The sequence below is a fragment of the Ambystoma mexicanum genome, chromosome 10 (assembly GCF_040938575.1).
Source record: "Ambystoma mexicanum isolate Mex_15411 chromosome 10, UKY_AmexF1_1, whole genome shotgun sequence".
Lineage (NCBI taxonomy): Eukaryota > Metazoa > Chordata > Amphibia > Caudata > Ambystomatidae > Ambystoma > Ambystoma mexicanum.
In genome coordinates, this window is record NC_090932.1 from 481,230,419 (window position 1) to 481,256,569 (window position 26,151).

Consider the following 26,151-nt stretch of genomic DNA (forward strand, 5'->3'; position numbering starts at 1 on the left):
GTATGTGTCCAATACATTGTTTTTTAAAATGTCTTGGCTGTTGGGATCATGTTTGGCTATTGTTTCTATATCTTCGTATGATTTTAGAATTCTTTTTCTAGATTTAGCTGGACCAAGAATTAGCCATACTATATTTTCAGATTTACCATACAATGTAGTAGCAGTTAATCGATCAGCTGCTTCGTAGGATCCACATTTTCTATGGGACAGCATTTTTATGCCCAAGCTGTATAATTTCTGAGACACTGTTCTATCTGATGACAGGTCATTCCAGAGGTCTTGGAGCTCTGTCTTTTCTGATTTGGTTAAGTATGCTGGGACATATCGTGCAACTGCAGTAGAATTGTCTGCAATGTACTGCACATCTATGTTTGCATTCCATAAGTGGGCAATGATTGCATTGTAATCATTGATATATTTGTCTTCTTCTTTTCTTTTTATGCAATATGTATTTTTAGGTGACTTACCTTTAACACTAAGTCTAACTGAAGACATGAGGTTGTTCACTTGACCTGTATTTGTAACTGGTCTAGGGAAACCAAATCGGCATTTGGTGTAGTATTTCCCTTTGTTTTTGTATTTGCGACAACAGTATTTGCCACATTTGTGTCTTTGGAATTGTAACATTTTTGCATGAAGATCACTATATGTGGATTCTGATGGAATTTCACAAGTGACATATCTTTCAATAAACTGTAAAACAGTGGCATCACTGTCTTGACCACATTTAGGAGCATCTTTAATCCATAAAAGCATGTGGACATGTGGTGCTCCTCCGGCTTGGTATTCTTTTCTCCAAAAGAAGTGTTGCACTTCTCCAAGGGGAGGAACAGTTTTATTACAAATAAAATGTAGCATTGCAATGAAGCGATGGTGAAAATATCTTGAAACATTAACAGGATCCTGAGAACAAAGTTCTCCAGGTATTAGTATATCTATGTTTGTTTTGTTTTCGTTTGCTACGCCTAGGAAATCATGTAAATCTTCCCATGCATTTTCTGCACAACTTAATGTAACAAACCAAGTGGGTGGGCCAAAGTTTCTGATCATACAACGTACACCTCCATGATGTCTAAACCAGTTCTCTTTAGTACCACGCATATTTGCTAATAGATTTGTAAGATTTGCTTGTAAAACCTCATCTTTTTGTTGAACTTTTTGTAATAATTGTGTAGCTGTCATGTTTTGAAAGTTTGATCCTGATTTTAATATGTGTGCAACTCTGTAACATAAAGTTGCTAGTTCACTTTCAAAGAGTAGGTGGAATATGTATTCCACATTTTGTCGAAATCTGGGATCTTCAGAATACATTCGTAATGAGCGATATTCTGATGCTGATATTTGAATAGGTCTATCATTGTATCTTCCTCCTTTGCCAGTAGGAAAGAGTAGAGGAAAAGCACATGCTTCTATACTTTTTTCCCATATGCTGATTGGTGATCATTTGGTACGTTTCCAGTGCATCTTCTATGGTGTCATTAGAGTGCAATGGATGAATTGTATAAAGGTCTAAAGTGTTTGATATTGTAGCCGGATCTACGAGCTCAAATTGACCAGCCTCTTGTGTCTCTTGAATTATTTCAGTTGTATCTTTCAAGTTTTCTTCAATATTAATTTCTTTGTAAAATTCATTATTCTCTTTAAGATATTGCATGGCTTCTCTAACTTTATGTAAATCTACCAGTTGTTGCCTAATTTGTTTGTCTTTTGTAGGTACTCCATTTACCAACATAATTAAAGATTGTTGCATTGGACGTTGCACTACTAGAGTGTACACATTCCTTTTAGATCCAATGGTAAATACACTACTTTTCCACGAATACCTTTCACTAATTCAGAGGGAGGTAATTTTACAGTTTTTGGTTGAAGGCGTATTATTGCTTGAAATGGGTGCACTGTTTGAATTATGATGCACTCATATAAATTAAGTTGTTGAAGGGGTTTTGGTAGTGGATATAATTCCAAGTTATTTGTGATAGCACGTGGAGGAGTTTGGTTGTTGTCAAGTTTTGTAGTGCAGTAACTGCAAAGTATTATGGGGTCAGTTATTTCGTATTTGTTTTCTGCTATAAGGTAGAGAGCTAATTCAAACCATTTAGAATCTTCATTGTCTTCTATTTTGTATGATAGGTCTACAGTTTTTGTGTTACTTTTATAAAAAGTTCTGCGGCAACATACACACACGTGGTTTGGTACTTCAGCTGAAGTACTTTCAAATGTTAGTATTTCTTTTTTGTATGTGTGTAGTGAAAGGTTGCCATGTGCAGAATTGTTAGAAAGTTGGTTTGCAGCTTATTCATCTTGTAAGTGGGTTTCACTTCCAAAATATTTTGTCTGGATATAGTCAATTTTTTTCTAGTAGGTCTTTTGCTGTACCATGTAGAAGAATGTTATTTAAATTTGCTAGTGCTAAAGCAGGACTTTTAGCATAGTACAGTTTATAAACTAGATTTATTATATTTGCATGATTTGTTGATATCCTTTTGATATCATGTAAGGTTGTTTTGCAAGTAGGTCCTGTAATGCAGGCCAATGAATCTCCTTGTAGTCCTGTGTACTTGCGTACTGGACAAGCATCCATATTTTGCAGTAGTTTAATTTTGATTTTGTCTTTGTTTTTCACATATTGATTGAGGAATTGGCGTGAAGACTTGAACATTTTTTTGCGAATGTTACACATTGACGTGCATGGCCATTTGTACACTAGATGTTCTGATTCAGTTGAATGGAGGGGTAAATCTACGTTTTCAGGGCATATTTTTGTAAGGAGTACTTCTTGTTCCATTATTGTATTATTAACTTTTTCATAACCTCGACCACTGCTATGTATGGCAATTGTATGGTTGTGTGCTTGTAGTGTGACTCCATTCACCTCCACAGATATTTAAGAAGTTATTTCTGTTGACATTTCATTTATTGAGAAGACTTTTTTGTAATTTAGTTATTAGTTTTGTTAGTCATTTCATTCTGTTTAACACTAAAATAAATAACTTTCATTTGAGAAGAATTACAATGTCTATCAATGCTTATAAGATTACTTTCCTACAATAGGTTTGAAGTGTTGAACCTGGTTTCTCTCCTGTTTTTATAAGATTTTGAAGAACGGAACATTTTGGCTGAAATACTTTTCTTGGTATGCTTACTTTGTACTATATCAAGATTTATAGAAGAAGTTTTATTTGTAGTGATAGTTGATTTTCTGTTAATTGTTTTTTGGGTTGTTTTACTTTTTGATAGAGGGGGCAAGGTGTTTGTACTTGAAAGTTCTTCTGTTTCACTACATGACTGTATTAGCTGTTGTGTTTCAACTTTTTTTTACAAATTCTGCTATAGATGGACGTTTATGTTGAAGACTTTTCTTTTCATTTGTTGAAAAAAATACAGAAGGTATGGGTTGGGGTGTTCTGCAATGCATGTGTGTTGTGTGCATGAGTGTTTGAGTAAGATGATAAAGATGTATGTAATGGTGTGTGATTGTGCATTGGGAAGTACAACTACTAGGGATGGGTATTCTTGAATTAATGTGTTACTAAACTGGGGTTCAGATGACAGAAAAAAGTAAGCCAGTGGTGTGGAGAAGTATCAATAGTATATCTAAAGCTATACAATTAAAACAGTTGTTTGTTCTACAACATCTAAATTCTAGCGGCTGAGTTGGGTAATTTGTGTGTCGAAAAATAGGAATTTGTGGGCCATTCTGCCAGTAAATCACTGTTTAAGATGGGGGGATTTTTGGTCATAATGGTGCAGAATCTCTATTTTTAGGCACAGAAATACCATGAGTTAACCTTACAGTGTGTTTGAGTAATAATTCAAATATTATGGTAACATTCTACTTACTTTTTTTCTAAAATGAGCAGTTTGCTTCTTAGTTGTTCTTTGTACTTCAAATTCGGCTGCTTCTTTTCAGGAGAATGGTCTTCACTGCAATTGTAAAAGAAAGAAATTAGTAATTTGGTTTGTATATAGCACTGTTTTTAATTTAGACATAGATTTTTTAAATTGAAATGCTCAGCGCCTTCCTCAAAACCATTAAAACTATCTTATGACTAACTGTAGGAAAGAAAATATCTTTACTATGGCTTGTGAAATTCATAATGTACCACTGTATATCACTATTCCTGTAACTAAACTTTTCCACGTAATAGTGAGTCAATGTCATAGCCTGCTTGTCCTATATAAATGTAAGTAATTATATAAATTAAAAAAATTAAAACCAATTATGTGTTTGTACAAATATTATTGTTTGAGATTTGCTCATAGAGTGTGCATGTAATTTTGTTTGATTATATGTAGTCTATATATTTTATTTCAAAAATTTTAGTTTAACATTATTTGCGTGTGTGTGTGTATGAAGAAATTAAACGGTATAAAGGTTTGTAAGTCACAGTTCATTTTAGGACAATGAAAAAATGATCGTAGATTCATTTTACAGATTATACAAGGTAAAAGTCGGTTAGAAAATGTGTTCATCCACTGTATAGAAAATATGCATACTTGTAGTTTGTGTTCATGAATATGGATATGGACGAAGCTGCAAGTAGAAATCTTGTAGACTTTTATAGTATTTCTCGTAGATCGTGCTTGCCAATGGTATGAGACTTGTACTCCGAGAGATTCACCGTACATTTGCAGTGCTGATCTATGATGATGTAGTTACATGTAGAGGTCTTGGATTTGATTGGTTGATGGTCATGTGATTTTTTAGCTACATCCAATGAGGGAATGGCATAGAGAGTGAAGTGGAAATGGTAGAAGGGCTGTCCATGTTACGGTATGTTCGCGGACATGGCACTAGTTCTAGGACACCGCGTATTACATCTGGGGAATTTGTTGTGGGGAGGCATACAAATGAGACTGAATGTGGCAAGGGATTGGTCAGTAAAGTTTAGTGAGTGTGTTGTGCTAGGAGAGGTTTTCTCAGATATTCTTTTTGCTGAGAGAAGAACAGATAGCTATGGCTGAGTGTTTCAAAGAACAGATTGTGTGGATTTTGGGAGACTCGTGGATACATTGGTTGAAGGTGCATGCAGAAAGCTGTGGAGTATCTATAGATCTTGGATTCACACATGTGGAAGTGCACTGGCATGGAGTGCGTGGAATTAAGTAGTTGGACTTGCTACCTCTCTGTGCAACTTTGAAGATAGAGGAACATCCAGACATAATTGTAATTCATTGTGGAGGGAACAGCTTAGGACATGTGTCTGGAATTTCTTTGCAATTTGCAATGAAAAAAGGACTTCAGAAGATCACGGACATGTTTCCAAACTCCAAAGTAATTTTTTCAGGGATTGCGCAGAGATAAGTTTGGCTTTGTTCTTTCTCATGTGGTCCACAAATGGAGAAAGCAAGGCGTAATGTTAATAAGGCTGTTTGTGCCTTCCTAAGAGATTTTGGCATGTCCTCTTTTCACAATGAAAATATTATGTTTCGTAGTACATACATTTTTCGTAGAGATGGAGTCCATCTTACTTATGCTGGCAATCAGATTTTTCTGCGAAATGTACAAAATGCATTGCAACTTTTTTTAGAAATACAGCATCCATTTTGAAGTAGGTGTTAAGTATTTATAATTTTTGACATACAAACACCTCCCAAAGGCTCTTTTCAGAGCCACCACTTCCTCCCAGAGAAAAATGCAATGGTTACAATAGGGTAGCACCCCAATTTTCTTTATGTTCGCAAACTGTCTGCAGACTTTCAAGAAATACAAAGGGCCCTGCTTTATTTATCTTCACTTCTATTTTTTAACTGTGAAAGGTGGCTCTGAAAAGAGCCTTATTTTTTTAGATTTTTTTAGATTTTTGTTATTTTGTATTTTTTTTGTTTTTTCATAAACGACACACACTAGGAGGGGAGGGGAAAGGAGGGTAAAGGGGGGAAACCAACCACATGGATAAGAAAGGGCGAGCTGAGAGAGGAAGATGTAGAGTGGGTTTTATTTGGGTAGTGAGCAGCTCTTCTTGTGCTGTGAGACGATAGTCTCAAAAGCACTCCGAAGTTGCTTCCCCCCACAGAGTACTGTGTCACAGTACATACATACAACTGTGACCCTCGAAAGGTAAGGGTCATCAGAATTCTGTATGGCCGGTGAGGCAGCTTGAGGAAGACGCTGTCCCACAGAGGTGTTCCTTGTGGTGACAGGATCAGGACCAGAGGATGAAGTAGAGGCAATCAACCTACTAAGCTCTTCGCAAAGGTACAACCTCGCGAATGGCCCCAGTGTGGAATGAGTTGAGGTGTCGCTTAATGGTAGTGGTCCCAAAGCTGCACGAACCATGCCTCCCACGACTGAGTACTATTTTGCACTCATTGCAGGTGACACGGTTTTCAAGAGCCTTAGGACCCCATGAACGGTAAACAACCGCCACACCCAAGAATCACACCGAGGGCGGGTAGTAGGGATTTCCTCTACCTCATTTTCGTCATCCTCTTCTTCCTCCTCTGTATCCTCATTCCTGTTCCCCTCTTCAGGCCCTTGGGGAGATGGTGGTGGTGGAGTGGGTGGGGATGGTGCTGAGGCAGATGTTGCACCAGGTGGCAATAGTCGAACCATGGATGTCCTAGGCTTGGAGATGGAAATCTCAAAATCTGCAAAGTATTCAGCAAAATGCAGTGTGCTCTGTGGAATAGCCAGAAACACAATGAGAATGAGCTCTAGGGCGTGGTCTTTTATAGGGGTGCTTGTACGTGGTTCGCGGACATGCGCGCCGTCCGCAAGACAGATCGAACACCAAAAAAGTTTCAAAAAATGTCATCAATGACATTTGTGATGTCATCTTTGATGTCCTGGGTGTTAGTCTTAGCAGTGCACGGTGGTGGTGCGAGTTATGGTTGTTTAGCTTACCATAACTGGAGAATTTCAGTTTTTTTTTTATTTTACTTGGAACCATAACGTCCCTTTAACAAAGTTTTTTTACTGAATCTGATAGGTTTTTAGTAGCGCAACTTAACCATAACGTCCCTTTAACAAAGTTTTTTTTACTGAATATAGCCCTTTAGCCTGTAGTTCTGGTTAAGTTGCTCAACTCATAGGAAGAACACTTTTTGTGTGGCTTATAACTTTGCCTCCCCTGGACGAATCCTCACATAACTTTGCAAAAAAAGACCCCATTTGATTGATCCTGCGAAGTTTGTTGAGGTCTTGTGCAGGGGGAGCAAAGTTATAGTGGTGTCCCAAAATGTTTGGTTTTTCCCAATAGGTGCCCACCATGTTGGATTTGCAGTCATCGGCCAGTGTCCTTGGACAGCATGCTAAAAATATATTAAAAAACTCAACATTGCACTTGTCAAACTAATGAAACAATCACTGGGGAGGTGAGGAGCTATGAGGATGAGATGGGATATGGCCTTATAAAGCCCGGAAAAACAGGTTTCTTTTATACTCTGATGTCTGCGAACAGTCTGGATGTCTGGGGTGGTGCTGTGATGTTCACAAACATCTGAGATATATGCGTATTTCTGAATTACATGGTTGGTGAAAAGCAGCTTTTGAATGGCTTATAACTTTGGTGCCATTCAATGAAACTGTGGTGCTGTTTTTTCACGAGCAAACCAAATTAGAGGGGGGGTGCCAAAATATGTCAATGCTTATAAATGTGGTGCCATTTGTGGAAACTGGACAAATGTTTGTAAACAGATTTTGGACCTAGATATAAATGTTGCAGCAAGGTTTGGTGGGATTTTGTCAAGGGGGCAAAATTAGAGTGAGGGTCTCAAAATGTTTAGATGGCTTATAACTTTGTTGTTGTTTGACAAATTTGCAGAAAAGCTTTCACACAGATTATAGACCCAACCTTGAATTTTTATGCTAAGTCTGAATGGATTTTCTTAAGTGGAGCCTAAGTTCTATGACTATTTTATGTATGTACATTTTTACACATTTCAAAAAATAAAACATTGGTGGATTTGCAGCAAACTTGTGCAAGGACCTGAAAGCATGGTTTTGCAAATGTGTAAGTGTTTTATTTTTTGTAAAGTGTCATAATGTACAAAAAAAATTGAAATACCTTTGGTGACTGAGTAATAGACTGTGGCCATGGGTAGTGGACAGGCTGTCTGGATCATGGCCTAAGGCAATGACCCAGACAGTCTGGCTACCGGCCATGACCACCAGGCACTAGCAATGGGGTTAAAGTGGGCATGGCACTAGGGACTGGCTATGTGGTAAAGTTTTTCAACATTGGGATAGGTTTGAACGGGAAAAAATATCTGCTTGTGGGTTGTATGAGTAGGGACTCTGAATTTTAACAGTTAGACTCAGCATTGTAGCATGCACATGTTAGCGTGGGTTTGAACTGCAACTGGGACCCAGTGCGAAACTTACTACTGGACTCAGGAGTTTGAGTCTCAGGCAGCATTAAATAGATGACAAAGCACAGAGCGCATTATTGAAATTGCACATTGCTTCAGGATGATATTTCAATGAACTGAGCTGCACTGAATATAATGCTAACATAAATTAACATACTAACCCAACCCCAGTTATCATGTTACTGAATCCCTTAACAGCATGTTGTGCACATTAGTCCATGATAAAATAAACTGAATGCAGATTGGAAAAATACATGATGCTTGGGAAAAATGTGAAGATCTGTTCTACGGAAAACAGGGCATTGTATTAGAGCAGGAAGCTCAAGGAGAGAACTAGCCTTTGCTCTCCAGCAATGACATCACGTGCCATTTCATTGGAATAATCTGTCAAGAGGAGATGTTTCCCTAGACTGACAAGGGGATTTGATAAAAAGGGTTTTGAGAGGGAGTAGCATTCAGTAATCTTTGGGCACTGGGAGATGAATGAGCAGGGACTGGCTAGTGACAGAATTCAGTGCTGGCAGGCTGTCTGATGCGGAAGCGGTCCTTATCGGGTTTACCCTGGGCGAGGTAGGCTGAAATATTAGGGAAGATCTCGATGCCAAACTGAATCAGAAATACTGCCAGGATATCTAGGTAAATATGAAGTTATGTGTGGGGTTGCGGTTGTGAATGAGATCAGGTGGTTGAGATTATGTAGGTCACTTTATTTTAGGTGATGCCTATTTTTAATGTGCATGTAATCCTGCGGTTATGTTTTATAAAGTCTCACTGTGTTTTAAAAAACAGTGCATTTCTCTTGCCAAGTTCCACAATGCCAAGGACAGTTGGGAAGACTTGGCACTGATGAAGCGCTACAAGCTATTGCACTGTGAAATACAATGTGGGCAGCATAATTGTCATTCTGTGTTAATTGCATATTTCTATTTTATGATTTAAAAAGCAGATTCCAAAGTAACTTTTAGTTTCATTACATTTTTTTCCACAGGCAGTCCTTTTTTGTTTAACATGCATAAAGAGACAAAGGTGTGGTAAGAGATATCCCAAAGTAAAGTAACTGCTGTGAGTTGTTTATCTAGAGAGATTGAATGAATATGCAGTATTTCAATTGCATGCTTTACAATTGTTGAAACTCAGCCAAAAGGGCATAGTGTGTTATTGTAAATAAGGGACCACAGGAAGGCATGATCCATCCACCCAGAATGTATGAAGTCCAGTATTTTGTTTGTTGTTAGTGACCCTGGTAAAAGAAATGATTAAGCAATATTCTGAAATGTGTCTCACAGCTATAAAAATACCCCAACGTGTTACCGCAATATATTACAAAGGATTATAAAATACCACCAAATACCACCATCATAAAAAATACCACATACTAATAGCTATAACCCCAAAATGTATCCAACATATTTGGTGCGTTGGCCATTGGGACATTTTAAAAACGTTACTGGGAGTGGCCTTGCATTCTAAAGCATAACCATATTGTGCACTCATTCATTGAATTAGTGCTGTGAGGTAGTGCAGTACTGTGTGCTCATTTGACTTACACAATAGTGTCACCATGTCCCAAATCCAGGCTGACTTTTTCTGAATTGGCAAACTATCTTGAAGCAAAGCTTAATGCCCATGCAGTTTGATCCTCAGAAAATGCAACAAAATTAAAAGACTAAATTACCACTGAGGTAGAACGGGAAGCATTCAAACATTTTTTTGATGAAGGTAGCATTGTGCATGTGTGCCTCCTGAGGATATTCCAAGCACCAGAACGCAAGGATAGGAAAAACCGCATCATCAGGTTAGGCGCAAAATTGTGGTTCTTGATACACTGGTCCATAAAGATGCAAGGGAATGACAGGGAAGTTATTAGCAAGTTACATTTCGTTTGGGACAATGAATGTGATAAGGTACAGTGGTTAAAAGCAGAATTGAAACAGAGAGCGCTAGACACAGAATTGCAAGCTAAATGTAGAAATCTGGCTGTTCATTTGCCTCAAAGAGAGAAACAATTTAATGAGAGTGAGCAAGAAGTATCCCACTTAAAAGCAATTTTAGATGAAATAAGACAAGACAAAGATGTTGCCATTTCAGAAATACAAACCATTAGAGAAGATAACAGGGAGAAAGAGAGAGAATTCCATGCTATGGAACAGGAGATATTTAAATTATTGGAAACAAATGACAGCAATGACAAATCTCTTAATCAGTATCAGACACAAATCAATGAATTGCAATAAGGTCAGGGATGATAATTCTTGTCTCTGTCATGAGCCAGCACAGCTTCATGGACATTGCAAGAACTTAGAAAAGCAAACATGTTGTCTCAAGTCTCAGGAAAGGTGACAAGGCACTACATGGAATGGAAATGAACTCAATCACAACTCTGGAAAAAGAAACAATGTATCAACAGCTGCTCCTGTGGCCGGACCTGGTTATAACCCGATGGTGGAGTCTGTATCACAGGCAAATGTTCACAATCTGTCCGACCCACAAGAGAACAGAAATGAGTGACAGAATGACACACACCAGAATGTATCATGTTGTCCTATCAAAATTATGAAATCTATCAAGACTTTGATTAAACTATTCAAAAAGGCAGGTGATTGTTCCATGGAAGACCATTTAGAAACCGTTCACAATATATTGAAAGCCCTCCAGATACCTAGGGAACAATATAGACAGTAATTTCACCTGACCCTAGATTCAACAGCTGCTAATGTCATTTGTGGTCTCAATGAACAGGAAAATATGTCATGGGCGGTCTTTGAGAAAGAGGTTGAAGATCAATTATCACCTTATCAGTTTATACAGGATGCCAAAAAAGCAGCTTATACTATGATGGCAAAACCAGATATGTCCCCTCGCCAATACCTTCAAAATTTGAAAACAGCATTTTCACGCTTTGATGTGGGCTTTAACCCTTACTCTGTAGAATTTTAAGACTGCATACTTTTATGGACTCCAAAAATAAATTGTATCCCAGTTAATTTGTGAATTTGACAGGGAAAAACCATTAGAATGGATAATTGAGCACGGGACAAAACTAAAGTTATATTTGGTCAGAGAGAGAAAGGGCCTAAGAATAAGGAGACAAAACCAAAGTCTAAAGAACCCATGCCAGTGATTCTGGAGGAAACATCTGTAAAGGTGCTGTTAGAATGAGCCCAAACTCAGGCAAGAAACAACATGACACCTACCCAAAGGGGCATGCCTCCACAGAGGACGTCACCCTATGTTCCAATCCATTGATCCCAGCAATAGGGATTCTAACATTAGCCCTGGATGTGTGGGTATTTCTCCCAGAGTGGGAATTTGCCACAATATGTCAGGCCTAAATAACAATCAAAGTCAAATGTACAATGGCGCATACCAGACACTAGGGACTCAGAGTAGATTTGGCCCTAATACAATGGTATCTGGCCACCAAGAAAGACCAAGATATGTGGATAGATTAATTGAAAATGGAAACCAGCATAGGGCACAATTTCCAAGAAATGGACGACAAAATATGAATCACCACCACCAGTCGATCATGGTCAAAGGATGGTCACTCTGCGTTCTCCACCTCCTGTATCACATCAATTCAGAGGTAACACAAATAGAAATCAATCTCCTGAGAGGTACCAGAACGATCCTAATCATGGTAAGTTTAATCATTACCATCCAGGTCGCAAAGAGAGGAATTCGGAGAAATGGGGCCTCATTACAATTCCGCCAGTAAAAGAAAATGTTATTACCAGCATGCCGTTGCTACTGTGTCTGGAGCACTGCTGCCGGAATCAACGGTTGATTCCGTGTCTGCGTGCATGCGCATTCCAGCATGCCGGAAACGGTTGCACCGGCATGCCGGTAATACCACCAAACTCTCCCGAGAAAAAAACACACCAGTTCCACACTACCAGACTCACCGGCACCAGTAACAATGGTGCCATTATTACTATGACCGGAAATAACATGCTTGCCAGAACAGGAAATGGACGGCGGATATTAACAAAACACAATCCATTGCAATTGTCTGTGCACAGGAGTGACAGCCACATCCCGAGCACAGATTATCAACAGGATACATGAGTGCCAGGCTACTTGCAACATGGAGGCGAAAGCTGCGGTGCAGCGAGGCTGAATTAAACATGCTTAGCTGAGCATGCAGATGAAGTTTTCAGCAGCAACCTCCAAAGGCAGGCACAGATGCGCAAGAAGGCAATCTGGGACGAGGTGGCGCAGAAGGTCACTGCAGTCCGGACAACACCTCGGACAGTACAGGACTGCCATAAAAGGTGGGACAACCTTCTGCTGAGTGTGCGAGACCTAATGTCGGCCCAGCATACCCAGGGCATGGGCACAGGAGGCGGTCCTGCAGCTCCCATCCACCTGCAGCCATGGGAGGAGACATGCAGTAGCGTACTGCACCTAGAGGGCTTTGAGGGAGTTGGTGTAGCGGAGGCTGGAAGTGTGACATCGGAGGAGGCTGTTCAGTACCCGTAATCCCAATGTCAGATTATACACCTTGTACCCTGTATATAAAAGAGTCGGAAAACATGACAAGTAATGACAAGTATAACCTGATTGCATACATCCACATAGACCTTGCACCCAAACCACATTCATACACCACTCACTCATCACACAGACCCCCTGTATTTCCCTCACAAGATGCACCTGCTGACACTCAGACACCCCCCCCTCTGATACAGTCCAACTTCTGTTGCCACCGCTGTGCTAGCACATGCCTAAAGGTACGTCAGTGTCAAGCACCTCCACCACCAGCAAATGACCTGCTGCACACATCAATGATACATTTGGGCAACTCATCCCATCCACCACGGACCATCCTGCAAAATCACCACCAACTCATTAAGTGCCACAGGCAGCAGTCACATCTGTAACACAACCATGTCGCAACCAGCCACAACACCATATCATACAGTTTGTGTGGCATACCCATAACACCCTAACCGGGAAACACCAGTACACCACCCAGCAGCCACTGCATACACCATGTTGGCACACCACACATGCACCCGCACAGCATCCCCGACACAGGCACGTGTGCATCATGCCTTGGCCACCACCATGTCCATGACACAGTATTATCAGCATTGTCATCAGAAAGTACTAGCACCTATGTCTGTCTCATCAATATACACCCATCACTGATGCCCTGCCTTTCTGACCCCCTGATGCACATCATCTGGCAATGAGGCTGAAAAGCCGAGTACATTCCAGGCCACCAGGCCATGCTGCCGACCGACCACTACCATGCCCAAACAGGACTGAACTGCATCCTCCAGCAGATGTGAGAGGGCAACAACATGTGTATCCCACCAGCTACCCCCTATCCGGCCCACAAAACAGGAGGCACCTGCACCCCAGCCACCCCCAAACAGGACGCACCTACACCCTGGCCACCGACCAACCAGGAGGCCCCTGCACCAAAGCCACCCCCCAACCAGGAGGCACCTGCACCCCAGCCACCCCCCAACCAGGAGGCACCTACAACCCTGCCAACCCCCAACCAGGAAGCACCTGCACCCCTGACACCCCCCAACCAGGAGGCACCTGCACCCCTTCCGTAAGGGGGTACATAAGGTTGTCCAGATGAGAACACTGGGGAGGATGGTGGAGCAGAATGTATTGCATCAGACCTGAGCCACAAGGAGGCCATAGCATTTAGTCCTGTGGGCCGAATGAGCCCCCAAACCCCACCCCTATGCTGTTACGCTCACCTGGTATCTACGGGGATGCCACCCAGCCCTGGTTGGATGATTTGCACTCTCGAACCCTCTCCCGGTGCCCTGGTAATGCCTCTGGTTAAAGATGGGTCTGCAATATAGGAGAGCTGGATTCAATACCAGATTGTCTTTATGTTTTCCCACCTCCCTTGGCCTCAACCCCCCGCCCCTTGGACCCTCTCCTCACCTTAATATTGTAAAAGGTGGATTATCTGTCCTGCTCCTTGTGGCAGGGGTGCGTAGATGTGGGGGCGAGCAGCGACCAAGTTAGTTCACTGGTGCAAGCCCCCCTGTGGGAATCCAGACCTGCTGCGACTCCGTGGGTTTGCTGCTTTACAGTCTTTATATGCAGTTCTTATGTTCCTCTTAGTTCGAATAATAATGTCTTGCTTCTTTCCTTTTAGGTATGGAAAGGTATTTTGGTGTTTTCATGCAGTTTGAAGATGAGCATGGGCCTGTAGGCGAAATCGCAGTGTGCGCGATGCTGTCCGGTGAGTAATGTGCGATGCACAGAGCTGTTTCGCCTTTTATATTGCTAACCGTGTCTTTTCTCTCCTTGCAGGTTGCGATGTTCCTCGCCGAGCACCGTGATGTTCCAGCAATGATACTGACCAGGAGATGACTACCCAGGTAAGAATTGTGTGGCTTTCTTCATTCGGGAGGAAACGTCAGCAAACGCTTACTATTGCTGTCTTTCTTTCTCCTCTTTCCAGGTTATGGTATTCCAGGATGCATGCAGGCCTGCCAAAAGACTAGACCGCATAGCTCAGTTTCTTGTAACTGAGCTATGTGTGTGCCTCCATGTTGGCTGAACAATCCCAAGTTAAATTGTCCAAAGTAAATAGTCCCATTCTAATATTGGTCTTCATGATGGTTATGAGCATGGCGCCAAAGGCTCCAGGATTGACTCCAAGAGAGTCTTGGATGAGGTTTTAAGGCCTTTGACCGGGCCCTAACTGGAAGGCTGACTTGCCATTGAGGGCCAGGGGCAAGGGTCATGACAATGCAGTGTCAGGGACATTGATTGACTCCTGACGAGAATCGAGCAAAGGCAGGAAGCCCCAACTACACTCGTCCAACAGCACCTGCATGAGGCCCAACTCATTGTGAGGGTCTAAAGACCAGCTCGTGGAGGAGCGGACGGGCCCTGGGCAGATGCACCAGTGGCATCTTGCAGATCTCATGCTGTGTGAGGGAGAGGAATAGTGTAATGTCCACCATGGCTGAGTCAATGTCCATGTTGGTCCATGCCTTAGCGGACCAATGGCACCTGGCAATACCTATGGCACCCTTCATGAGTTAAACAATGGGTAGTTTGCTACAGGGAATCCCCAGGTGTCACTCGGAGTGGCTGTCTCGGCCTGCTGAAGGCTGCACCCTAGAACCCAAAAGGGGCCGTAAATAGTACATTGCGACATGGCTGGCCTGTCCGGGTAATCTGCCTATGTAAATTGTTTTGTAGGACATGACATGCACGTAGACAGTTTGGTGATGGGGTGTGGGGATAGTTGGGGGTTGGGGGTGGTGAGGTAAAGTTGGGGAGTGGGTGGGAAGGAGAAATTGGGTGGAATAGTATAGTGTGTTAAGTATTTCCACAAATGTACATATGTTTTTTCTCACACAATATACTTGATGTTCCAAAAGAAATCATGACTGGACATTGATCTTTCAGTGTGAGTGCATTTATTCATGTACAGTGCCCAGTGCCCAGTGTGCATGATGTCCTGTGCATGTGTGTGACAGGTGCTCAAAAGTAGTGGTGTATGAAGTCTTCACATGTGACACGTCCATCCATGCCATTGCAGCGCTGTGCAATTACCAGCTCATCGTCACTGTCTTCATCAGTATCTGGTGGCTGCATTTCCATGTCTGGGGGGAGGGGGATGTTGCGCCTGATGCACATGTTGTGCAACATGGCACAGGCAAGCACTATTTTCCATAACTCTTCAGGGCTGTACATCAGTTCTCCCCCCAATCTGCTGAGGCAGTGGTACCTGGCCTTCAACAGTACACATGTCTGTTCTATGGTGCACCAAGTACATACATGGACATGATTGTATGCCTGCTCGTGGATGTTGTGGGGTCGCCTGATGGGGATCATCCACCTTGGCTTCAGGGGATACCCACATCACCTGCAAGTGAGCCTCAGAAAGTGTACATGTCAATTTCCTGGTCATTTCGTGCTGGAACAGGCTGTACAGTGTTCATTTGAGTGGACACACATGCACAATCAAAATTGTGTGTAGGTAGCATATGTCAGTTTTCGGGAAGCAGAACGGCTCTTTTTCAGAATGTGTGTGCGGGTGTGTGTTGTGCAGTGGCATTCACATGGGCAATTCACAGACAACATGACCTCTGACCATTTTTGCACAAGTGCCACATGAAATTGATGTAAATGTCATTCATGTCTTACTAATGAATTCCAGCTATATGGGCATGTACGATGGTACATTTAGCATTTCTATAATATGCATGTGTGATTGTGTGGTTCTAAAAGGCAGTGTACCTGTCCAACATTTGTGCAGTCAAAGGTGTTTTGTGGGTGGGTGGTTCTGTATTCTCTTGCTGTACATAATGAGTTGCGGATTTGCTTGACTGTGTTTGTGCTTGTCATTGTCACTATGGTGTGGTGCATTCTGGTACATGTATTTCTTATTTTTTTTGTGTTAGAGGATAGATGTGGTTATGTATGCAGTGGATATTTTTCATACATGGAGACACACCTGTCAAGGCCTTGCCGACTGGCCTGCTACTACTGTGTTGCACCTCGAGTAACACCTAAGCAGTTGCACATTTCATGCACTCCCAACACTGAGTGGGGTCATCTACACTTCAATGTTTGAGGTGTACTTGTTCTGTAGTTGTCCGTAATAATGCTCCTTGCTCTTATTCTTTACCATCCTTCCGCTTTTGCCACCCTATCTGGCCTCTGTGAACTTACATGGAGGTTTTCTAACTATTTCAGGAAATCACTATGGGAGTAATGCATGCAGTGTGCATATCCTCTGGTCATGGCTGTCACACTGGACCATAATACAACACTGCACATGGCCTTGTAGTTAGACTGATCCAGCAGCCAGGTATGTTGTGCTGTTGACTGCCTCCCCTCAACCCCCAATTCAACACTGCTCATGGCCTTGTAGTTAGACTCACCCAGCAGCCAGTTATTCTATGCTGTTTACTGCCCTCCCCAATTCACCACTGCACATTGCTGTGTAGTTAGACTCACCCAGCAGCTAGGCATGCTATGCTGTTTACTGCTCCCTCACAATTCAACACTGCACGTGGCCTTTTAGTTAGACTGAACCAGCAGCAAGTTATGCTATGCCGTTTACTGCCCCTCCAATTCAACTCTGCACATGGCCTTGTAGTTAGACTCACCCAGAAGCCAGGTACGCTGTCCAGCGTGTCGTGCCATGTACCGAGGCAGCATGGAGTTCCACAGCACCATGGAATCATGGGTTGACCTTGGATATCTTGCACAGCAATGGGTGGTGAGGTGGCGGGCATCACACACCACCTGCACATTCAGTGAATGAAAAAGCTTCCTGTTGCGGTACACTGCCTCCACAGCATGCGTGGCCACCAGTTCCACATGTGTGCAGTCCAAGGCACCAATGATGTTAGGCATGCCTGCAAAGGCATGGAAGGCTATTTCTGTGCCATTTACCTGGTCAGCAGTCCTGGGTAGGCTGATGTGGTCTAATACATGACAGAGGTGAACTGGAGAACTTCCAGACCTATAAGATAGGTCAGCAATACATTCGAGAGGAATGGGGATGCAGAGGTTACTGAAACATTAATTAAAGAAACGACTCAGGAAATTGGCAAAAAGATAACTGTTTTCATATAAATTATCTAAAACAGGGAGTACAACGGACATCAACAGACATCTCACATCATGATCTCAACAAACTTCATAAAAAAGTACTCTTTTATACTAAAATCTCATCCTAGGAGACATACAACCTGCGTATTACTAACGTCATCCAATGTGGCAAATTACAAAAACCTACTGAAGAGAGTGATAGGGTCTAAGGGAATATCTAAGTATACAATTCGTACTGGTCTAATAGGCGTGAGAAAGGTGATAGGTTTCTTAACATCAGGTGGGGCAACTAAGCCCTTCCCTCAAAACAGGTCACTATGAATGTCACTAAATACAAAAGTCCCATTGGCTACTTAACTGTAGGACCCTAAATCATGCAATCTTCTATCATTGTTTGGCTTCTAACCTCCATCAGCATCCTTCAGCCCATGCTAGCCGCATGCAGGCCAAGCATCCAGGTGCTGGTGAGTTAGTCTTATACATCCGCTTCCCACCAATTAGAACATCTTGCATGAACACCTCAGTGATCGGTTGTCAATTAGGGCCTTTAAATTTGTCCTTGGGAGTGTTCTTTTGCTCTAAAAGATACAGGGGAGTAGAGGAACGCTCTGCCCTCGTGCGTAGGTGTGACCATCCTGTTCGTCCAGCTCCTTCTCCCCACTTGACTGAAGACCACAAATTTGAGCTTTCAGTGTATTTAAAAGGCTATTAACCAATGAGTCTTTGACATCTTCTTTGTTCTCTCCAAGCTTCTGATCTGGAGGTTCATTCCTTCACAAGATTGTAACTAATTTTTGTTCTCCTAAGCCAGATACTACCTTGGCTTCTTGGCTTGTTCAACCTCGCCTTTCTGAACTTCGCTTGTAATTCATTTGTTTTCTAACTGCGCCACACTTGGAAAAGAACATCTTTCTCCTTTATCTCAGCTCTTCTTATAGATCATAATGGGACCATCGATTCTATACTAATTCCCATGCATCCATACAATGGTGTTTGCCGCAATCTATTTACTATAAAGCTAGCCTCATGAAAACTTTGTCTGCTTGTGTCACTTTGCGTTTGTACACATGGGAACTGGATTAATATCGTTTCTTAAGCATAAGCCTCTTAATCTTGAGCCCAAAATGTTGCCTATCTTTGATACTTTATTGATGCCTTATAGAATATCCACATTTTCTTGTCTTTGAATCTCTTCAATTTACGTCATCTCAATTCTCACATGACGTCCCCAATCTGCTTTGTCCGTCAGGGGTCCTGCTTCTTCTGGAATTTCATTTAAACAGTCATCAAACTGTCTTGAATGCTGGAATGGTTTTCTCAATAGGAACCTAGCCTCCAGCATTTCCTATGGCATTTGTCATTTTAGTTGTTCTGTATAGGTCACATACTCTGGTTTCCAACATATAGGCATTCTGGGTGTTAGGGAGAATTCTCCAAAATGGCCAATTTCACTTACCTACTGAGTCCCTCAGCAGCTTTGCTGGATTTCTAGGATTTACTTTGTTCACCTGGTAAGAGTGTGAGCCCTTTTTTCCCACTCTTACATGTGTTTTGCTGTGTGTGTTTGCATTTTCTTGTGTTTATAGACTGTGGAGCCTCACATACTCCACAGGCATCATCTTTTTACTATGTGTTACACAGCACCCTCAGTGCAGTGACACAGGGTTGTCTTTTAGACTTCCCAACTCAGACTCCATTTTCTGGGACTGACTATTGTCTCCCAGAACAAGTAAAGTTGCCATTAAATGTATTAGTCTCTTTAAAATCCACAGACCCAGTGCAACCTGTCTTACATAGAGTACTGGAAAGGGTTAATATTTATCCGTTTTTGTCCGTTTCTCTTGGAGCATTGTTTCGCTCCTTTTTCAGCAAGACTTGGCTGGTGGCCTTAACCTTGGTATTGTTTTAGGCTATCTTGGTAGCCTCGTACTTAAACCCGCTAGACCATATAGGTTTTCATAAGGTTCCAGCTGGGTATATCCGACATTTCTTTTTGAAAATGTCTTTCTCGTGTTTTACTGTGCACCAAACAATGTATGGTTCCTTTGTTCACCGTCTTTTTGTGGCCTTCTACACAGAAGCCCTTCTTAGGTGCCTGCATGTCTGGGGGGGACAGGATGTGAGGGAGGGGTTTAGGACTCCCTGCACAGGGTCTCCTTGGAGACCCATGTCGCACTCTGATCTGATTGGCAGTGTTGACTGTCCGGAGGGACAGCCAACCTGCTGTGTGATTGACAGCCAGGCATTGTGAATGGGGGAAAGCTGCGTAAAAAGCAGGCCTCTGGGTCTGGAAAGGCAGGGTTGCCACTGGAACAAAAGAACCGACAACGAGCTGATGGAAGAGGACCCCTACAATGACTGAACTGCCCGGTGAATCCCTGCTGCAGGTCCGAATCATCAAGCTCCAATGACAGAGAAGATCTACCTGGAATCTTCTTCCCCTGAGCTGGTGGGACCAACCAGTTCACCCAAAATGCAAGCCAGGACTACCTCCTGGGGTCGAATTTGCTGTACAGAGCTGCAGTGAACCGGATAGCCAGGAAGGTCGGACCATGCTTGGGTTTTATGGAGCGCACCTTTTATTTGTTGCTTTGCTCTGCTGCTGGTTTCTTCCCAGGGCAGTGCAGGACCCTCCAGTCTTCATACTTCATGTCAGGCCGACAGGAACCGTGAGCCTGCAGGAACTGCCAGGAACGTCCACCTCAGCTACAGCTTCTTCTCCATTTAACGAGTAGTGTGCAAATCCGGTTGTTCGTTTCGTCCAGCCGCGTTGAAGGTGTGTGAAACCTTTTGCCAATCCGACGGCTTGTCCTTCTCTACTCTTTAAGCTAACTTTTCTGCTGACCAACTTCATCCGGAACACTTGGCAAAGACTTAACCACGAACTACCCTGATCCGTGTGATCTTGAGCGAAAGACTTTTGTCCTATTGGCTTTCGCCCTAAGCCTTTTTCATTTGATTCCATCACTGTAGTTCGTCTTTCTAGATTACCCTGCTTACTTACCTGTTGGTGTTATTCAATTTTCGTCTAACTTTGTCTTTGCCTCCCTTTTAAATTGCTCGAGTGCCATTTTGCTCAGACTTTATTTTGAGCCTGACTTGTCAAGAATCTATTGGGTGTGCTGTAGTGTATTAAGAGTGTGCTTTTTAACTGCTTTACTTTAGTGAAATGTTATACAACTGATGTGTAAATAAATGTATATTCTTTTACTCAGAAACCCTGAGTCAGTGTTTGTTTGAAACATAGTAATTGCTGTCCTTTGTGTAACTATTGATACTGCCCACTTGCTCTTGAGATAAGTCTTGCTGCTCAGCCATCGCTACCACTTTTACTGTGTAGTACAGGCTTGTACCAAAGGTGAATTTGCATTGTGACTTGTAGTCTTAATTGTGTGTGATGTTCCCAAAGGGTACTGCATATAATTCTGCCTAACACTGGGCAAGGTGGTTGAGGTGGGGCTCCTTCTCTACACAGGAGTGCATCAATCACCTGGAATAGCACACAGGAAAAACAGGGTTGCAAAATCCTGTTCAGCTCACCAACAGTGTGCTGGTATGTGCCTGTGGCTAGAAAGTGTAGCACAGACACTTCCTTCAGCAAGAGGGGATGGCTGTGTGTATATTGATGAGGCTGACCAGGTCATCACGGATCAGGTCCACTATGGTGTTCCTGTCTAGCAGGTACATGGTGTGGATCTGACCTGGGCTGAGGTTGAATGGTGTGGCCCTTAAGCGAGGGATTGGTTGCTGCCTGCGGGCTGCAACCTGCTGGACATTGGCGATATGCTGGGCCATGATAGCCCTCCTTCTCCTGTAGCACCTCCGCTGCATTCTCTGCCTCACTGCCTCTTCAAGTAATAGCTCTGTATGCATGGCCTCCAGCTCCAGTAGAGCTACAGCTACTGCTGGCATTGTGGTGTTGGAAGGGGGTGGGGTGTGGGAGTGGTCCTTTTGTGCTCTGGCACAGCCCAGTGGGGCCACCTTTGCTGATTTTGAGTACCTGTGGCATGTTTCTACACTCTAGAAACCACTTAATGCCTGGTCTGTGAATCCAGTATATCGGCATCGTTTTCACATTGTTACCGGCATGTCCATGCCAGTGATTGCGTTTCTGAGCACCTCGGAATGTGCACTTACTGGCGACTTGCCGGTATCTCAGGCACAGATGCCACGTGTCTCCGCAGATACTGGCAACAGTGTTTCTGGTGCGGTGGGTCACTTGCGATGTCGATGTTACCAGCATCACAACTCGGACTATATCGGTCCAGAAAAAGGTGCCGGTCTGTATATACCAGCAATGCTGTTTCCGGACCGGCATACTTGTAATGAGGCCCATGGACAGGTTTCAATGCTTAGAGGCCCAAGTCAAAATGTTGTCTGAAAAGATAGGAAAGTTATATGCAGTTCAAAAGGAACAGCCATGTGAAGGTGCAGAATGTCACAGGAGTGATCTTGTGTTTTCTAACAATTAGTGACTAGTTAATAATCTGTGCACTGATGAAAACACAGATATCTGTGAATCACCTTTTAATAACGGTTCTGAATTGCTTACTGATTTAAAAAATAAGAAAACAAACCAATGAAAGGTAGACAGGAAAAGGGGGAACATGAACAAGACAAATACAAAGAACAGAGCAACATATTTAAAAAGAGCATCCAAATTGAAAATAAAACACAACATGAATGTTTAGGATCAACAGATAGATTATCCTCACTTGATAGTCACAATACTGTTGATACCCACACAGAGGAAACAGTAGCTCAAAAGGAGGGTGCATGTCAGTCACCTGAGGAGCATTTTGAACCACAGATATTCCAAGGAACAGAAATGACAGGCTACATGTGAAACACAGATAAGGGTTCATGTTCCAGAAGTTAACGGGCTGTCATGTGATACTTGTGAAAATACCCAATCAAAAGGTGCATTGTAGGGAACCCATACAATGAGAAAAATACAATAATAAATTGGGGTGTGAACACTAGTGGTCCCAAGTCAGAGGGGCGTTCAGTTACTACACTCCAAATGAGTTCTGGGCCCAAGAGAATAGACAACGAAATTCAAAAAGAAGTGGGCAGAAAGGAGGGAAAGATGTCATTTCATATGCCTATTTGCAAAGAGTAAACAAGAGCTAAGGAAAGTAAGTCCTGAAATAAGAAAAAAATCACACTTTTTATGTGTGCTAGAAGATGTTGAAGATAGGTACTATGCTCCTATTACTATTGAAGAAACATTGAGGGCATTTGCAATCATTGATACAGGTGCCCAAGCAACAATAATGTAACAGAACTAGTGAAAAGTATCAATGAAGGGAGAGCCCCACAAAATCACATAAAGGTGAGACAAAACGAAGGCTCTGTGCACAATTTCAATGGGGAAGAAATACCTATCGAAGTTGTCACTGAGGTTGACATAAAGATGTGGAAGCAACGGATGAGACAGGAAGTGTTGATCACATCCATTAATGAAATAGCTTTTGCCGTAGTGCCTGAAGAGGCTGTCACCCCTCATTGATGGGGTAAATAGAGTATCGTGTTCCTTAGCTAAATATCTATTGAGACCTAAGAAAATAAGGATGCAAAGCAAAAGTGTAAAACAATGCCACACCTTTGCTAAATCAGAAAGTGCAGTGGAAGTATATCTTCACAATGTCTGTGTGCGCAACGTCACTGTCATTCGCATGTGCCAGAATGAAATGTGAGGTGAAAAAGAGACACAGTCTTTGGAGATTTATTTGCACCCCAAGAAAAAATGGCAAACAGAAATAGATAAAAACACATTGCATTTTTATCTAAAAGAAGAAAAACACAAACCAAATGTCACTCCAGCAGTAAATAAAGAAATGCACATTTCAGGTATCTCAGAAATGCACATGGGAGATGGGCAACCATGGATACCTCTTCATGTGAATGGGCATCCTGAAATGATTGAAGCAATTATAGTGCTTGAATATAAAACAGGTTTAATTAATGGGAAGGTACTCCAGCAAATGTTTTACAGGGAGTAGATTCCAAAGTTCAAAGTAAAACATCAACACATTTTCAGCCTAGATGACCCCAGGTCAGGACAAAGGATTGTAGGAAGATGCATGTCAAAGATTACAATTGGTCCTAACAGTATTCATCACAATGTGTGGATCGTGAGCGGGACACAAAATAAATTCTATTTGGGAAGTACATCATGCACATGATGTGCATGGTATTCGACATTCTAAATCAAAAGGTTTGTCCCAGGTTATGTGGAGCCGCACCTGAATTTGAAGACAAAAGACAAGCTTACCATTACGATCAAATGACACCATATGCAGTTGAACTGCATGTGAAAAGGGATGTGACCATTCCACAATCATTTTCAAGTTATAGTAGTGCCAAAATACAGAAAGGGTCAACAGATATAATGGTTCTGATGCATTTGTATGCCTAAATGAATTCATGAGGCAGCAAGGGTTAGAATGCAAATATACACCACTGATAGAGATTGGGAATGGACCCATTCAAATCCTTGTGGACAATAAAGGGTGTCAAGACATTAATTTGGAAGATAATTCAGCAATAGGAATGGTAATACAGAAGTCTTACTACACTGACGATTTCAGAAACCCAGTGATTGGGAACATTCCTGAAAGCTATGTGACTGCCCAGTGTGAGTTACCAGAATCCTTGGATTCTAAGCCTAAAGCAATCTTTAAAGTTCAGTCTGTGTACCAATATGAGCCAATTGAAATAGTGTCTTGTCATCAAGATGATTGTATTCTATTTGAATTAAGTGAATCTAAAAGAGAATAGCAGCATATTGAAATGGAAGTCAAAGTTCCAAAATATTTGAATGTAGCGACCCTCCAAAAAGATACTGCCACACGATTAGAGGAAAGTACAGAGGTTACTCCTTTGGAGGACTTCCCAGAGTTTTCTAAAATGGTCGCAGAGCAAATTCAAGCTGCAGATGCTCGCACAAGTGAAGGAGAAAAAGACCAATTGAGAAAAATATTGATGGAATTCAAACATGTTTTTGCCAAAGATGCCTATGATTGTGGGTTAACCGATTTGCACATTTCCACACTACCAGAAGGACATGTTAGGTAGCCAGTAATTGTGCAACATTATAGGCTACCAATGGCATGTTTGGAATCACCAGCTGAAACAATCAAACATTTAGAATCTAGAGGAATCATTAGGCATATTCATAGCACATCAAATACCCCTATATTAGGTGTGCTAAAACCTAATGGCCAATGGCGCTTGTGTGCAGAGCTATGAGCATTTAACTAAAAGGTACCAACTTCAAGGTGCCACCTTTCATTTATTGATCAGGGTCAAAGGTGCTTATCACATTAGACCTTACAGCTGGATACTGGTGTATGCCACTAGCTGAAGATATTCAAAATGTATTTGCAATTTCTTTTGACAAATCACAATATGCATGCTCCCGGACACCTTTTGGATACATCAATAGTGGGAGTGATTTTGTGATATTCATGAGCAAGGCACTCCCGTATGCAGCTGAAAGGGGGACAATATTTTATGTGGATGATGTGCTAATCAAAAATGAAGATCTGAAAAGCCACTTCAATGAGATTAGACATTCTTATTCAGCTACAGCAGCTGGGGTAAAAGTATCTTTACAGAAAGCACAATAGTGTAGAAAAAAGGTAAACTTCCTAGGTCATGAAGTGACAGAGCATGGATTAAACCCACAAAAGACAAAGGTGGAGGTGATTCATAAACTAAAAGATCCCACTAATTTGAAAAGTTTAAAGATTTTGTTAGGAATGACAAGTTACAACAGTAATTTGATTTAGAATTATGCAGAGATTAAACAACCTTTAACAAGTCTACGAAAGCAGGGGAAAAGGAACAAAATGAGACTTTGTTCAGGCTAAAAGAGTGAGTGATGAAAGCACCATGTTTGGCATATTCAATGAAAATCCAATATTTCTTTGTAGAAATAGGTGTTACAGATCAATGCATGTCAGTAGTGTTATATCAAAAACATGATGTGAATAACAAAACCATTGCACATCCTAGGAAAGCATTGTCACAATTAGAGACCAAATTTAGTCAATACGAAAAAGCGCTTTTGACCACTGTACATTTGTGCCCCACAATTCAAGGGGACTAGGTGATTGTTGAAACAAATCACCAGCTTCTGTAATTTTTGCAAAGTAAGCAAATCACATCAGGGAATTTGGTCCGGTCAAGAATTACTTCCTGGACATTAGCACTTCAGGGATTTCCATAGAAGTGGAATATGGACAGAATAAAACGAGTCCATTTGCTCAAGCT